Below are 15,416 nucleotides of genomic sequence, written 5' to 3'. Positions count from 1 at the left end.
ACAAATATGTAGGACTGCTTTTTTTGCATTTACGCAATATCTCTAAAATCAGAAAGGTCTTGTCTCAGAGTGATGCTGAAAAACTAATTCATGCATTTATTTCCTCTAGGCTGGACTATTGTAATTCATTATTATCAGGTTGTCCTAAAAGTTCCCTAAAAAGCCTTCAGTTAATTCAAAATGCTGCAGCTAGAGTACTGACGGGGACTAGAAGGAGAGAGCATATCTCATCCATATTGGCCTCTCTTCATTGGCTTCCTGTTAATTCTAGAATAGAATTTAAAATTCTTCTTCTTACTTATAAGGTTTTGAATAATCAGGTCCCATCTTATCTTAGGGACCTCATAGTACCATATCACCCCAATAGAGCGCTTCGCTCTCAGACTGCAGGCTTACTTGTAGTTCCTGGGGTTTGTAGGAGTAGAATGGGAGGCAGAGCCTTCGGCTTTCAGGCTCCTCTCCTGTGGAACCAGCTCCCAATTCAGATCAGGGAGACAGACACCCTCTCTACTTTTAAGATTAGGCTTAAAACTTTCCTTTTTGCTAAAGCTTATAGTTATGGCTGGATCAGGTGACCCTGAACCATCCCTTAGTTATGCTGCTATAGACGTAGACTGCTGGGGGGTTCCCATGATGCACTGTTTCTTTCTCTTTTTGCTCTGTATGCACCACTCTGCATTTAATCATTAGTGATCGATCTCTGCTCCCCTCCACAGCATGTCTTTTTCCTGGTTGTCTCCCTCAGCCCCAACCAGTCCCAGCAGAAGACTGCCCCTCCCTGAGCCTGGTTCTGCTGGAGGTTTCTTCCTGTTAAAAGGGAGTTTTTCCTTCCCACTGTAGCCAAGTGCTTGCTCACAGGGGGTCGTTTTGACCGTTGGGGTTTTACATAATTATTGTATGGCCTTGCCTTACAATATAAAGCGCCTTGGGGCAACTGTTTGTTGTGATTTGGCGCTATATAAAAAAATTGATTGATTGATAAAAAGCTGACAGCATGTCATATCACTGCAACGCTCTGGGATATATAATGCTATTAGCGTCTCTGCAGATGTTTCCCAACTCTATTACATTTCATCCATTTAGCACTTGAGGTTTTATGACCTAACGCCCCTCACATCTTGGGAGGCATATCGACAGTCTGCATGCTGTACACAGCAGGTACATTTTAATTGAAAAAACCCTCGCCTTGACTCACACATGGCATTCGCTGGTCCGTTCGGATTATAAATAAAGTACTTCCTAGCCAGCCGCTACTACGTAGTAAGTAAAATGTGATGCTTACTACCTGACATGAGCACCACATGAACTGCGAAAATAAGGGCTCCAGTGAGCGCGTTGTGATCTATAAACATAAAAGGCAATCTATGTATGTATGTATGTATGTATGTATGCGGCACGGTTTGTGTTCACTATGCACAGCCGCAGTAATTAAGCAATCAACACCAATCTTGGTATGGTGACTGGGGGCACCAAGGGGGAGGTCACTGGGGCCCTTAGGTTGAAAGCGTACATACGCAAAAACTAGAGGTGTAACGATAGACAAAAATCAGGTTTTGGTACGTACCTCGGTTCTGAGGTCAGGTTCGGTTCATTTTCGGTACAGTATGGGAACAAAATGCAAAACCTACATTTGCTTGTTGTTTAAACCAACAATTTATTGTAACATTAAACAGCTTTTAACAAAACCTTTCCACAAGTAAACAGCAGCACCACTGTTCCAGCATGAAGCCCTGTTCAATTTTATTCAACCTTCATATTTTTTGCCAGAAAAATTAATTTGAACAAAACTGTCACTCTCTATAAGGAGTTTTTTTTTTTAAGAGAACTGATGTTACAGACGCCCTTTTGTACAATTTATTTTATTTTCTATCTCTTTCTATAAACTGTTTTTTTAATGTTTGTTAATATATCTTTTTAAATAACGTTTTGAAAACAAAAACATTGTGGGAGAGGCAAAAAAGTGAGTAAAACCACCTTTAAAATATTTAGAACCACAAATAAACTTGATTCTTGGTTTGTTTATTTATTTTGCCATTAAAATTGGCCATCATTTATTAAAATAAAATAATTTCTCAAGGCCAGGGCTTCTCAAAGTCTGGGGACTATTTAATCACAGTGCAGCAAACGAGGTCAGTGGACTGAACAAGTGAGTGACTGAGGGGGATTGTAGATATCCCTCCGCTCAGCGCTTTCAGGCTGCTGCAGGCAGCACTGCAAGAGGGGGGGAGACCCGCTGCCGCTTGGTGACAGCAGAGACTTTCACTTACATTCGCCAAACATCAGAAAAGTCTCCGGTTATGCCAGAAAAAGTAGCTAGATTTGTCGCTAGTTGCTTAGAGAAAATAAGTTGTCAAGAAGGTTTGGAAAGTCGCCAGATTTAGAGATTTAGCGAGAAGTTTGGAACATTGAATGTAAACACACGCAACACGAACTAACCTGTGCACAGCCCTGTACTGAACCAAACGTCCAGTACTGAAATGGTTCAATATAAATACATGTACCGTTACACCCTTAGCGAACACACACACACACACACACACACACACACACACACACACACACACACACACACACACACACACACACACACACACACACACACACACACCCTTTTATTATATGGATGGTGTTTACAAGATGATATTATTAATGGTTGATTATGAACTATTTGAAAAATTGTCCTAAATTTAATTTAGTTTTCTGAGCTCACTAAGTGAATCCACACTTATCAAATAATGGATTTTCCAACTTTACTGTAACATGAATACATCATTAAATGCTATGTAAACAACAAATGTGTAACCTCAAAAACACATTTTTTGTGCAGTTTTTTTTAAGTATCCATCACTGTGTTTAGTAACACACTACAGTGACTGATAATGGAAACATATTTTGGTTGATTTCCACACACTAAATTCCATGTACACAGTGTTAGAAACACTCTGACCATACTCCTCCTCTCATCACCCCTGAGTGAAGACAATAAACAATCATCAAAGACAGAAAGCAGATGAAATGTATCATTTCTTTCTGTCCACTTCATGCTCAGGAAGAAGTATCAGGACTCTTCATCGTGGTTGGCGAGACAGAACACTTTAGAAACAGATTTCTCAAGTCAGAGACTATAGAAATGATCCTTGAAAGTATAGTCTTAACCTGATGATGCTCCTGCTGCAGGACTTGAACCACCGATGAACCCTGCTTTGTTATGGTACCGAATCCCCCTCCCCCAGACATATTTAACTGAGTTTAAGAAACAAATTGAACCATCAACAAGACAGAAATATTATTATTTATATACACGTTACACAGTCAAACACAGCTCTGATTTATTTCTACAGGTCTGACTTGGACTTCCTTCCTCTTCCCTTCCATATTTGCACCATGATCATCAGACTGCCCCCTACAGTCTCCAAAGGAGATGTTGAGCTCTCCGAGTCTCAAGGAACCCCATGAAATGCTTATTTTTTTCTGGGACATCCTCAACTGCAACAACTTGAATTATGATTGATAGTTGCTCTTCGTGGCTCCAGTGAGCGCGTTGTGATCTATAACTATAAAAGGCAATCTATGTATGTATGTACAAGGTCTGTGAGAAAACATTCCGACCTTTTTATTTTTTTCAGAAACTTTAGGGATTTGAATCACGTGTGATTGCATCAGCCAACCTTGAACCTTAGTGCGCATGCGTGAGTTTTGTCCCACCTGTCGGTTGCGTCATTCGCCTGTGAGCAGCCTTTGTGTGAGGAGTGGTGCTGTGTGCTCGGCGGATTTTTATTGCAAGGAAAATGGCGGAACGATTGGAGCAACGCCATTGCAACAAATTTTGCCATAAACTTGGCGACAGCCAAGTGGAAACCATTCGAAAAATAAAGACAGCTTTCGGGGATGAAGCTATGGGCGCCACACAAATTAAGGAGTGGTACAACCGGTTTAAAGACGGACGTGTAACGTGCAGAGCGAGCCGTGCTCCGGCCGACCATCGACGTGCCGAAATGACGAGATCATTTCCAATGTGAATGCTGTGGTGATGCGGAACCATCGAGTGACCATCCAAGAAATTGCGGAGGAAGTGGACATTAGTACTTTTTCGGCACATTCCATTGTTACAGAAGATTTGGGCATGAAGCGAGTGGCTGCGAAGTTCGTGCCGAGGTTGCTGACGGCGGACCAAAAGCACCTCCGTGTTGAAGTCTCATAGGATATGCTGGACTCCATTCACACTGATCCCAGCTTTATGGACACTATTATCACCGGTGATGAGTCCTGGGTGTACAGGTACGACCCGGAAACCAAATTCCAGTCGTCACAGTGGAAGCATTCCACGTCGCCACGACCGAAGAAGGTGCGCCAAGTGCGCAGAAATGTGAAGGTAATGCTGACTGTTTTTTTTTACTCCTGCGGTGTGGTACACCATGAGTACGCACCACATGGTCAAACAATAAAGAAGGAGTATTACAGGGATGTCCTCCGTTGCCCCCGTAATGCTGTACAGCGCAAGAGACCGGGAGTTGTGAGCCACAGGAAATTGGCACCTCCACCACAACAATGCTCCAGCACATTCGTTGAACTTAATTTGGACTTTTTTGTGTTAAAACCAAACTCCTGTGGTTCCACAGGCTCCATACTCTCCTGACATGGCCCCTTGCGACTTCTGGCTGTTCCCAAAAATTAAAACACCATTAAAAGGAACGCGTTTTGAGACGAGGGAGGACATCATGGCTGCAACGACGGTGGAGCTGCACTCCATCCCAAAAGAGGCTTTTTTGGAATGCTTCCAACAGTGGCGACACCGCTGGGAGAAGTGTGTGGAGTCCCAAGGAGACTACTTCGAGGGTGATTAGGTTTCCAACCATCCAGGTAAGCCAGTTTTTTTTCCCTGGCCAAAGGTTGGATACTTTTCTAACAGACCTACAGACCAGTATGTATGAATGTATGTATGTACGAGGTCTGTCCAAAAAGTATTGGACCTTTATATATTTTGCAAAAACCATATGGATTTGAATCACGTGTGATTGCATCAGCCAAGCTTGAACCTTCGTGCGCATACGTGAGTTTTTTCACACCTGTCGGTTGCGTCATTCGCCTATGAGCAGGCTTTGTGTGAGCAGTGATCCACCCCTCTCATCGGATTTTTATTGCGAATAAATGTCTGAACGATTTGGAGCTTTGCTGCATCAAATTTTTCCAGAAACTGTAAGAGACCTCCAGCTGGACACCATTCGGAAAATTTAGATGGCTTTCAGCGACGATTTTGTGGGGATTACACAGATTAAGGAGTGCTCTAGCCGGTTTAAAGACCGCCCAGAGCGTCTGAGAGCATGGCGCACTCCGAGCGCTGATCGACAGGCTCAAACCCCGCTGAAACAACCAGATCATTTCCAACATGAAGGCTTTGATGATCCGGGACGTCGTCTAACTTTCAAAAAAAGGCAGAAGGCGTGGTCATCAGCACTTTTTCGGCACATTTTACTGTCACAGGAGTTTTTTTCATGGAAAGAGAAGTGGAGGATTGCGCCACCATGCCGCTCATGGCGCGGGACAAAACCACCTCCGCGTTGGTCTCACAGGACGGCTTTCAGGTGGCTTTCAGACGGCTTCCGGTTGCTTTTCAGTCGTGTGAGTATGCGAGAAATTGTGCATGAGCTGGACATGCCCCAACATGTCCTGTGAGGCTTCATCACAGCGTTGCTTTGCGTCATGCGTCTCGGCCGCGACGCGCGGAGTTACTCCGCACGTCTGTCTCAATGTGCCGAAACAGTGCTGATATCCACGTCTTCCGAAGTCTTTCAGAAGTCTTTCAGAAAGCGCTGTAACTAGGTTTAAGGATATGATTCCTTCTTTATGTTCTCTAATGCCATATACCAACACAGTGCAGAGTAGCTACCTAAACTCTGTAAGTGAGATAGAGTATCTCGTCAATAGTTTTACATCCTCATTGAAGACAACTTTGGATGCTGTAGCTCCTCTGAAAAAGAGAGCTTTAAATCAGAAGTGCCTGACTCCGTTGTATAACTCACAAACTCGCAGCTTAAAGCAGATAACCCGTAAGTTGGAGAGGAAATGGCGTCTCACTAATTTAGAAGATCTTCACTTAGCCTGGAAAAAGAGTCTGTTGCTCTATAAAAAAAGCCCTCCGTAAAGCTTGGACATCTTACTACTCATTGAAGAACAACCCCAGGTTTCTTTTCAGCACTGTAGCCAGGCTGACAAAGAGTCAGAGCTCTATTGAGCCGAGTATTCCTTTAACTTTAACTAGTAATGATTTCATTACTTTCTTTGCTAATAAAATTTTAACTAATAGAGAAAAAAATTACTCATAACCATCTCAAAGATGTATCGTTATCTTTGGCTGCTTTCAGTGATGCCGGTATTTGGTTAGACTCTTTCTCTCCGATTGTTCTGTCTGAGTTATTTTCATTAGTTACTTCCTCCAAACCATCAACATGTCTATCAGACCCCATTCCTACCAGGCTGCTCAAGGAAGCCCTACCATTAATTAACGCTTCGATCTTAAATATGATCAATCTATCTTTATTAGTTGGCTATGTACCACAGGCTTTTAAGGTGGCAGTAATTAAACCATTAGTTAAAAAGCCATCACTTGACCCAGCTATCTTAGCTAATTATAGGCCAATCTCCAACCTTCCTTTTCTCTCAAAAATTCTTGAAAAAGTAGTTGTAAAACAGCTAACTGATCATCTGCAGAGGAATGGTCTATTTGAAGAGTTTCAGTCAGGTTTTAGAATTCATTATAGTACAGAAACAGCATTAATGAAGGTTACAAATGATCTTCTTATGGCCTCAGACAGTGGACTCATCTCTGTGCTTGTTCTGTTAGACCTCAGTGCTGCTTTTGATACTGTTGACCATAAAATTTGATTACAGAGATTAGAGCATGCCATAGGTATTAAAGGCACTGTGCTGCGGTGGTTTGAATCATATTTATCTAATAGATTACAATTTGTTCATGTAAATGGGGAATCTTCGTCACAGAATAAGGTTAATTATGGAGTTCCACAAGGTTCTGTGCTAGGACCAATTTTATTCACTTTATACATGTTTCCCTTAGGCAGTATTATTAGACGGCATTGCTTAAATTTTCATTGTTACGCAGATGATACCCAGGTTAATCTATCCATGAAGCCAGAGGACACACACCAATTAGCTAAACTGCAGGATTGTCTTACAGACATAAAGACATGGATGACCTCTAATTTCCTGCTTTTAAACTCAGATAAAACTGAAGTTATTGTACTTGGCCCCACAAATCTTAGAAACATGGTGTCTAACCAAATCCTTACTCTGGATGGCATTACCCTGACCTCTAGTAATACTGTGAGAAATCTTGGAGTCATTTTTGATCAGGATATGTCATTCAATGCGCATATTAAACAAATATGTAGGACTGCTTTTTTGCATTTGCGCAATATCTCTAAAATTAGAAAGGTCTTGTCTCAGAGTGATGCTGAAAAACTAATTCATGCATTTATTTCCTCTAGGCTGGACTATTGTAATTCATTATTATCAGGTTGTCCTAAAAGTTCCCTGAAAAGCCTTCAGTTAATTCAAAATGCTGCAGCTATAGTGTTAACAGGGACTAGAAGGAGAGAGCATATCTCACCCATATTGGCCTCTCTTCATTGGCTTCCTGTTAATTCTAGAATAGAATTTAAAATTCTTCTTCTTACTTATAAGGTTTTGAATAATCAGGTCCCATCTTATCTTAGGGACCTCATAGTACCATATCACCCCAATAGAGCGCTTCGCTCTCAGACTGCAGGCTTACTTGTAGTTCCTAGGGTTTGTAAGAGTAGAATGGGAGGCAGAGCCTTCAGCTTTCAGGCTCCTCTCCTGTGGAACCAGCTCCCAATTCAGATCAGGGAGACAGACACCCTCTCTACTTTTAAGATTAGGCTTAAAACTTTCCTTTTTGCTAAAGCTTATAGTTAGGGCTGGATCAGGTGACCCTGAACCATCCCTTAGTTATGCTGCTATAGACTTAGACTGCTGGGGGGTTCCCATGATGCACTGAGTGTTTCTTTCTCTTTTTACTCTGTATGCACCACTCTGCATTTAATCATTAGTGATTGATCTCTGCTCCCCTCCACAGCATGTCTTTTTCCTGGTTCTCTCCCTCAGCCCCAACCAGCCCCAGCAGAAGACTGCCCCTCCCTGAGCCTGGTTCTGCTGGAGGTTTCTTCCTGTTAAAAGGGAGTTTTTCCTTCCCACTGTTGCCAAGTGCTTGCTCACAGGGGTCATTTTGACCGTTGGGGTTTTTCCGTAATTATTGTATGGCTTTGCCTTACAATATAAGGCGCCTTGGGGCAACTGTTTGTTGTGATTTGGCGCTATATAAATAAAATTGATTTGATTTGATTTGATTCCGCAATTCCTGTGCTAGTCAGACGACATACCGGATCAAGACAACGTCCAGTTGAGAAATCAATGGCACATTCCACTGTTACAGGAGTTTTTGTCATGGAAAGAGGAGCGGAGGAACGCCGCGCGTCGCGGTGGAGCCGCATGGCGCAAAGCAACGCCATGATGAAGCCTCACAGGACATGTTGGGGCATGTCCAGCTCATGCACAATTTCTCGGATACTCACATGACTGAAAAGCAACCAGAAGCTGTCTGAACCATCTGAAAGCTGTCCTGTGAGTCCAACATGGAGGTGGTTTTGTCCTGCGCCATGAGCGGCATGGTGGCGCAATCCTCCGCTTCTCTTTCCATGAAAATACCTCCTGTAACAGTAGAATGTGCCGAAAAAGTGCTGATGTCCACGCCTTCTGCCTTTTTTGTGAAAGTTAGATGACGTCCCGGATCAAATGAAATGAAATGAAATAAGCAGAGCACGGTACAAAGGCTAACTGAATTTAATACATAACAGTGATACAAAAAATAACAAAAGAAAGTGCGGTCTGGCGTGGTGCGCTCCCAGCAGTGCTAACGGTCCGGAGCCAGAAGCTGTTCGGACCCAAGGACCCCGCCGACACCCCCCAGGTGGCCGCAACAAACCGAGTCTGTGAAAGAAGGAACCATTATGTGAGTCCACACTCTACACACAGAGAGAACACTTAAAGGTGTACAAACAGCAAACACTTCCTGGCTTGATTACTAATCAGCTTCCCAACCTGCAGGCATGGAACATCCAGTTCACAAAACTCCACTGCAGTGGAAGCCGATACATGACTAACATACAGCTCAATATAAAAAGGTGTGAGGGACACCACATTTACTGACTGTATAAATGTTAGTCACAAAATCTAACGTACCTCAGGAAGTGTGCTGACGAGCGTGAGACCTCACCCCCTCCTCTTTCACAGACCGTGCATCAAACCCTGGACGTTCTCTGCATCCACTGATGATGAGATGGCTCCCGAGACGACGATCTCACCCGTCTGGTCACAAGGTCGAGTCTCTGGCAAATACACACTGTATACTCCAGTCTTAAATGCCACCATGTTCCAATCCATATAGATGCACCTCAGCTGTGAGTCCTGACGAGCCGCAGGTGATCAGGGTGAGGTCCTGATAACCTCAGCAACACAGCCACTCAGTCCCAAATGCAAGCCACCTGGAAGGAAAAACAAAAGACAGAAACAAAAAGGCAGCCAGGCCCCCCAGCCATACAACAGTACCCCACCCTCACGGGAAGCCTCCCGGCGACCACACAAACCTGACCCAGGAGAAACACCCCCCTCCAGGGACCATGGCTGGAAACCGCATCTGCATTCGTCTTCCAACAGAATGGTTGATGTCCTCTCCTCTGGCTGCATCCTTGCCTTTGTTTCAGTCAGTCACTTAGCACAGGTGTGGCCAGGAGTTCTTAAACCTGTGCGGTCAGCCTTTATCCAACCATGTGCGGTCATTAGTCATAAAACAAAAAAGACAAACACAAACAACCAAACCACCCCCCCCCCCCTCCCCAGGGGACCGTCCTATCAAACCCCGGGATGAGGAGAAAAGAAAAACCCCAAACTTAATCTTACAAATAAAAGCGCTAAAACACCCCCCCCCCCCCCCAAACGACATGTAGGGACCAACACCCCCCAGAGGACTTCCCGCCAGCTCCAGGAGTAATAACCACAGCCGAGGTCCCTCTGGGATCCAACGTCACCCACGGGGACTCCCAGCGCCTCCCAGAGGACCACTCGTCAACCCCAGGAGACGCCTCCCCTCACGACCAACGGACCCAGCCCCGGCCGTCTATGGCTAGATGGACCCACAGCCCTTTCCCCCCCAGAGGACACCACAGTCAAACCCTGAGGGCGGAAACTGGGGGGAAAACCCCCCCCCCCCCCAGGTGCAGAGGTTACCTGGGAAACGCCCAGCATAACCACACTGCACCACTCCAGCAACGCCGACACTACGGCTCACACGGCTGGAGCCAGAGGAGAAGAGAGGGAACAAAAAGAAAATACCCCAAACCCCCCCTCCCCTCCCGGGTGCAGAGGTTACCTGGGAAACGCCCAGCACAACCTAACTGCACCACTCCAGCAACGCCGACACTACGGCTCACACGGCTGGAGTCAGAGGAGAAGAGAGGGCATAACAAAAAACAAAACAAAAAAAAAGAAAGAAAAAACAACAACCCAAATACCGTCGCCAGTCACACTCCACCACGACCCACGGATAAGGCACAACACAGGAACACGGCTGCAAGAGAGCACGAATCAGTATTCAGTAATGGGTCTCAAACACGCACCATCCGGGCGGAGAGCACCCGCAACTGATCCGGATAACTTCTGAACGTCTGCTGCCGCCTTCCCGGCGCGTTACCGTCTCTGCTACCGCTGGGTCCGTGATGTTTGGCCAGAGACTACTGTTATGTGTCGGACGCAGCTCGGAGAACCGACCAGCGTTTGAAGGACCCAGTATGAAATAAGCAGAGCACGGTACAAAGGCTAACTGAATTTAATACATAACAGTGATACAAAAAATAACAAAAGAAAGTGCGGTCTGGCGTGGTGCGGTCTGGCATGGTGCGCTCCCAGCAGCGCTAACGGTCCGGAGCCAGAAGCTGTTCGGACCCAAGGACCCCGCCGACACCCCCCAGGTGGCCGCAACAAACCGAGTCTGTGAAAGAAGGAACCATTATGTGAGTCCACACTCTACACACAGAGAGACCACTCAAAGGTGTACAAACAGCAAACACTTCCTGGCTTGATTACTAATCAGCTTCCCAACCTGCAGGCATGGAACATCCAGTTCACAAAACTCCACTGCAGTGGAAGCCAATACATGACTAACATACAGCTCAATATAAAAAGGTGTGAGGGACACCACATTTACTGACTGTATAAATGTTAGTCACAAAATCTAACGTACCTCAGGAAGTGTGCTGACGAGCGTGAGACCTCACCCCCTCCTCTTTCACAGACCGTGCATCAAACCCTGGACGTTCTCTGCATCCACTGATGATGAGATGGCTCCCGAGACGACGATCTCACCCGTCTGGGCGAATACACACTGTATACTCCAGTCTTAAATGCCACCATGTTCCAATCCATATAGATGCACCTCAGCTGTGAGTCCTGACGAGCCGCAGGTGATCAGGGTGAGGTCCTAATAACCTCAGCAACACAGCCACTCAGTCCCAAATGCAAGCCACCTGGAAGGAAAAACAAAAGACAGAAACAAAAAGGCAGCCAGGCCCCCCAGCCATACAACATTAACAAGAGTGACATGAAATATACAATGACAATAAAAACCATAATAATACCTAAAATCCATAATAATACCAAACGTACCAATCTTTAAAAACATTGACACTGGACGAGTTAATGACATGGTTCAGTAAACTGTTCCACAAGGTGACAATTCTGTTGCTAAAAAAAATCTTTCTGATGTTCAATCTTGACCTAATAACCTTTAACAGAGTCAAGTGGCCTCTCAGAGCAGTGTAATCTGTAAACTGGAAAAATTGATTCTTATCAGCATTTTCGTGGCAGTTTAATACTTTATAAGCTTCAATAACTTTCTCAAAGTCTGGGGACTTGAGCCACACTTGCACACAATAAACACAAAAACAGGCTTCTTGTCAAAACTTACTAATTTGTTCAAAAATATTGGTCCAATCACCTTGCTGTTTTCAAGACATGAATCATCTTGAAAAAATTAATAAGTACACCAAAAGGACCAGAGAGGCTGCTCCCCTTTTATTATATGGATGGTCTTTACAAGATGATATTGTTAACAATTAATTATGAACTATTTAAAAAAATTGTGCTAAATTTAATCTTGTTTTCTGGGCTCACTAACTGAATCCACACTTTTCAGTTAATGGATTTTCCAACTTTACCGCCTACATGAATCCAGCATTAAACACCATGCAAACAATAGATGCAACCTCAAAAACAAGTTTTTTGTCTGTTTGCTTTTTTTGTCTGATTTTGTGGTGAATAACACTTACGTAAAATGTATTTGTCAAGAAAAAGTTTTGGTGAGTTACATGCACTGAATTCCATGTATGCAACATTTGAACCACTCTGAACATATTCCTCCTTTCTTTATTTCCTAGCAGAAATAATAAACAATCATCAATGACAGAAAGCCAATGAAACAAATCTTTTGTTTGTGTCTGTTTTACGCTTAGAAAGAAGCATAGAACAGAAAACTTCATGAGACCAAAGACTTCAGAAACACATTTGTGAAGTGAAAGACGACAGAAATGATTGAAAAGCCACCGAAAGCCATCTGAATCTTCCGAATGGTGGAAGAGCTGGGCATGTCACAACATGTCCTGTGAGGCTTCAACACGGTGGAGCTTTTGCTGCGCCATCAGCTTCGTGCCAAAGCCATCGGCATGAATTTCGCTGCAACTCTTTTCATGGCAAAATCTTCTGTCACACTGGAATGTGCCAAAAAAGTGCTGATGTCCACCTCTTCCACATTTTCTCGGACAGTCACACGACGGTCCCACATCACCACAGAGTTCACTTTGGAAATGATCTGGTCATTTCTGCATGTTGATGGCCGACCGGAGAGCGGCTCGCTCTCCACCGTTGTGCGGCCGTCTTTAAACCGGTTGTACCGCTCCTTAAACTGTGTGATGCCCATAGGATCGTCACCAAAAGCCGTCTAAAAATCCGAACGGTTTCTACCTGGCTGTCGCCCAGTTTCTGACAAAATTTGATGCAGTCGCGCTGCTCCAGTCATTCCGCCATTTCCTTGCAAAGAAAAAACAACAAGAGACTCCACCCATCCTAACACAAAGGCTGCTTACCAGCAAATGACGCAACAGACAGGTGTGAAAAAATTCACGCATGCGCACGAAGGTTCAAGGTTGGCTCATGCAAGCACACGTGTTTCAAATCCATCAGGTTTTTGAAAAAAAATAAAAAGGTGGGATACTTTTCTAACAGACCTCGTATATATATATATATATATGGTTACAGATTTTTTGGTTTTCACCACTTTCGTCCCTGAATATGTCAATCATGAGTCACTTTTGTGCAGATTAAAGTCACTAACTGGGACTCCTGTCTTGTTGCAAGAATGAAATGAGAATTGTCCTCCGTTCTGTTCACACAGCTCCAAAAGCTGCTAGGCTCTCTGCTGAGTCAAATTAGAACAATAGAGTCCACTCGGAATTAATAAATTCAAAACCCCACTGAAATCATTTGACACCCCTTTCAAAATGTAATACAAACAAACTACAATCGATCAAAATGTTTTTTTCCTCCCAGAGATATGGAGAGACATTCATGCCAAAATGTCTGAAAGGAAATGCTTTTGACAAAAACTACAGATTTTATTCATTTTTATTTATGTCCAGAAATCAAGGATCCAGTGACCGATTTTGTATTTATTTACTTTAAGACTCAATAAAATGTTGTTGACAGAAAACCTGTAATGCCTACTTTTTGTTATATGGCTGGGGGGGCCTGGCTGCCGGTTTGTTTGTCTTTTGGTTTCCTCCCAGGTGGCTTGCGTTTGGGACTGAGTGGCTGTGTTGCTGAGGCTGTCAGGACCTCACCCTGATCACCTGCGACTCGTCAGGACTCACAGCTGTGGTGCATCTGGATGGATTGGAACATGTTGGCATTTAAGACTGGAGTGCACAGTGTGTATTTGCCAGAGACTCGACCTTGTGACCAGACGGGTGAGATCGTCGTCTCGGGAGCCATCTCATCAGCAGCGGATGCTGAGAACGTCCAGGTTTGATGCACAGTCTGTGAAAGAGGAGGGGGTGAGGTCTCACGCTCGTCAGCACACTTCCTGAGGTACGTTAGATTTTGTGACTAACAGTTATACAGTCAGTAAATGTGGTGTCCCTCACACCTTATTGTATTGAGCTGTTTGTTAGTCATGTATCAGCTTCCACTGCGGTGGAGTTTTGTGAACTGGATGTTCCATGCCTGCAGGTTGGGAAGCTGATCAGTAATCAAGCTAGGAAGTGTTTGCTGTTTGTACACATTTAAGTGTTCTGTGTGTAGAGTGTGGACTCACATAATGGTTCCTTCTTTCACAGACTCGGTTGTTGCGGCCACCTGGGGGGTGTCGGCGGGGTCCTTGGGTCCGAAACAGCTTCTGGCTCCGGACCGTTAGCGCTGCTGGGAGCGCACCACGCCAGGCCGCACCTTTTTGTTATATTATCACTGTTATGTATTAAATTCAGTTAGCCTTTGAACCGTGCTCTGCTTATTTCATACTGGGTCCTTCAAACGCTGGTCGGTTCTCCGAGCTGCGTCCGACACATAACACTTTTAGTACACAGAAAATTCACAATGAATGGGAAGAAAAGTGTTTGGGGCCAAAAAATAAACATAAAACAGTATTTACATAGATTAGAATACATACTAAGTTAACTATGAGTTGAAAAACAATATCGTATGATAACTATTGTTTTTTTTGTTTATGTTTTTAGTTCAGAGTGACAGCTGCTCACAATGAAAACCATCCTCAACAAAAGAAAATGAGCTGATACAAATCAGTCAGTGATAAATATTGGCAACTTGCAAAGCAATTTTAAATGCAATTATCATTATCATCTGACCTGAAAATCAACAGAGTTATTGTAGTCAGGCCCCAAAATATACATATTTGCTGACATTAGTGTATATGCACATTTTATCACGCTCACAAACTGTGGTTAAAAAAAAAAGAAACTTCTGGTGATCTTGACCCACAAAGTAAATGTGGCTGTTGGAGTCGAGTGATCCAACATACGAGGTCTGTTAGAAAAGTATCCAACCTTTTTATTTTTTTAAAAAACCATATGGATTTGAATCACGTGTGATTGCATCAGCCAAGCTTGAACCTTCGTGCGCATGCGTGAGTTTTTTCATGCCTGTCGGTTGCGTCATTCGCCTGTGAGCAGGCTTTGTGTGAGCACTGGTCCACCCCTCTCGTCATTTTTTTATTACGAATAAATGTCTGAACGATTTGGAGCTTTGCTGCATTAGTTTTT

At 44.0% G+C, this 15,416-nt stretch overlaps 1 non-coding gene and 1 pseudogene across 1 annotated transcript; both read right to left on the bottom strand.

Moving 5' to 3' along the window:
• Positions 1 to 2,936: 2,936 nt before the first annotated feature.
• On the bottom strand, positions 2,937 to 3,153 carry LOC117522711. Its single transcript, XR_004564299.1, has one exon. It is a non-coding gene; the product is annotated as a small nucleolar RNA U3 (small nucleolar RNA).
• A 9,335-nt stretch (positions 3,154 to 12,488) lies between these two features.
• LOC117522728 lies at positions 12,489 to 12,627 on the bottom strand (annotated as a pseudogene).
• Positions 12,628 to 15,416: the final 2,789 nt, after the last annotated feature.

The sequence above is a fragment of the Thalassophryne amazonica genome, chromosome 12 (genome assembly GCF_902500255.1).
Source record: "Thalassophryne amazonica chromosome 12, fThaAma1.1, whole genome shotgun sequence".
In the NCBI taxonomy this organism is placed as follows: domain Eukaryota; kingdom Metazoa; phylum Chordata; class Actinopteri; order Batrachoidiformes; family Batrachoididae; genus Thalassophryne; species Thalassophryne amazonica.
Note: the sequence above shows the minus strand (reverse complement) of the source record. Positions and strands in the feature narration are given on the sequence as shown.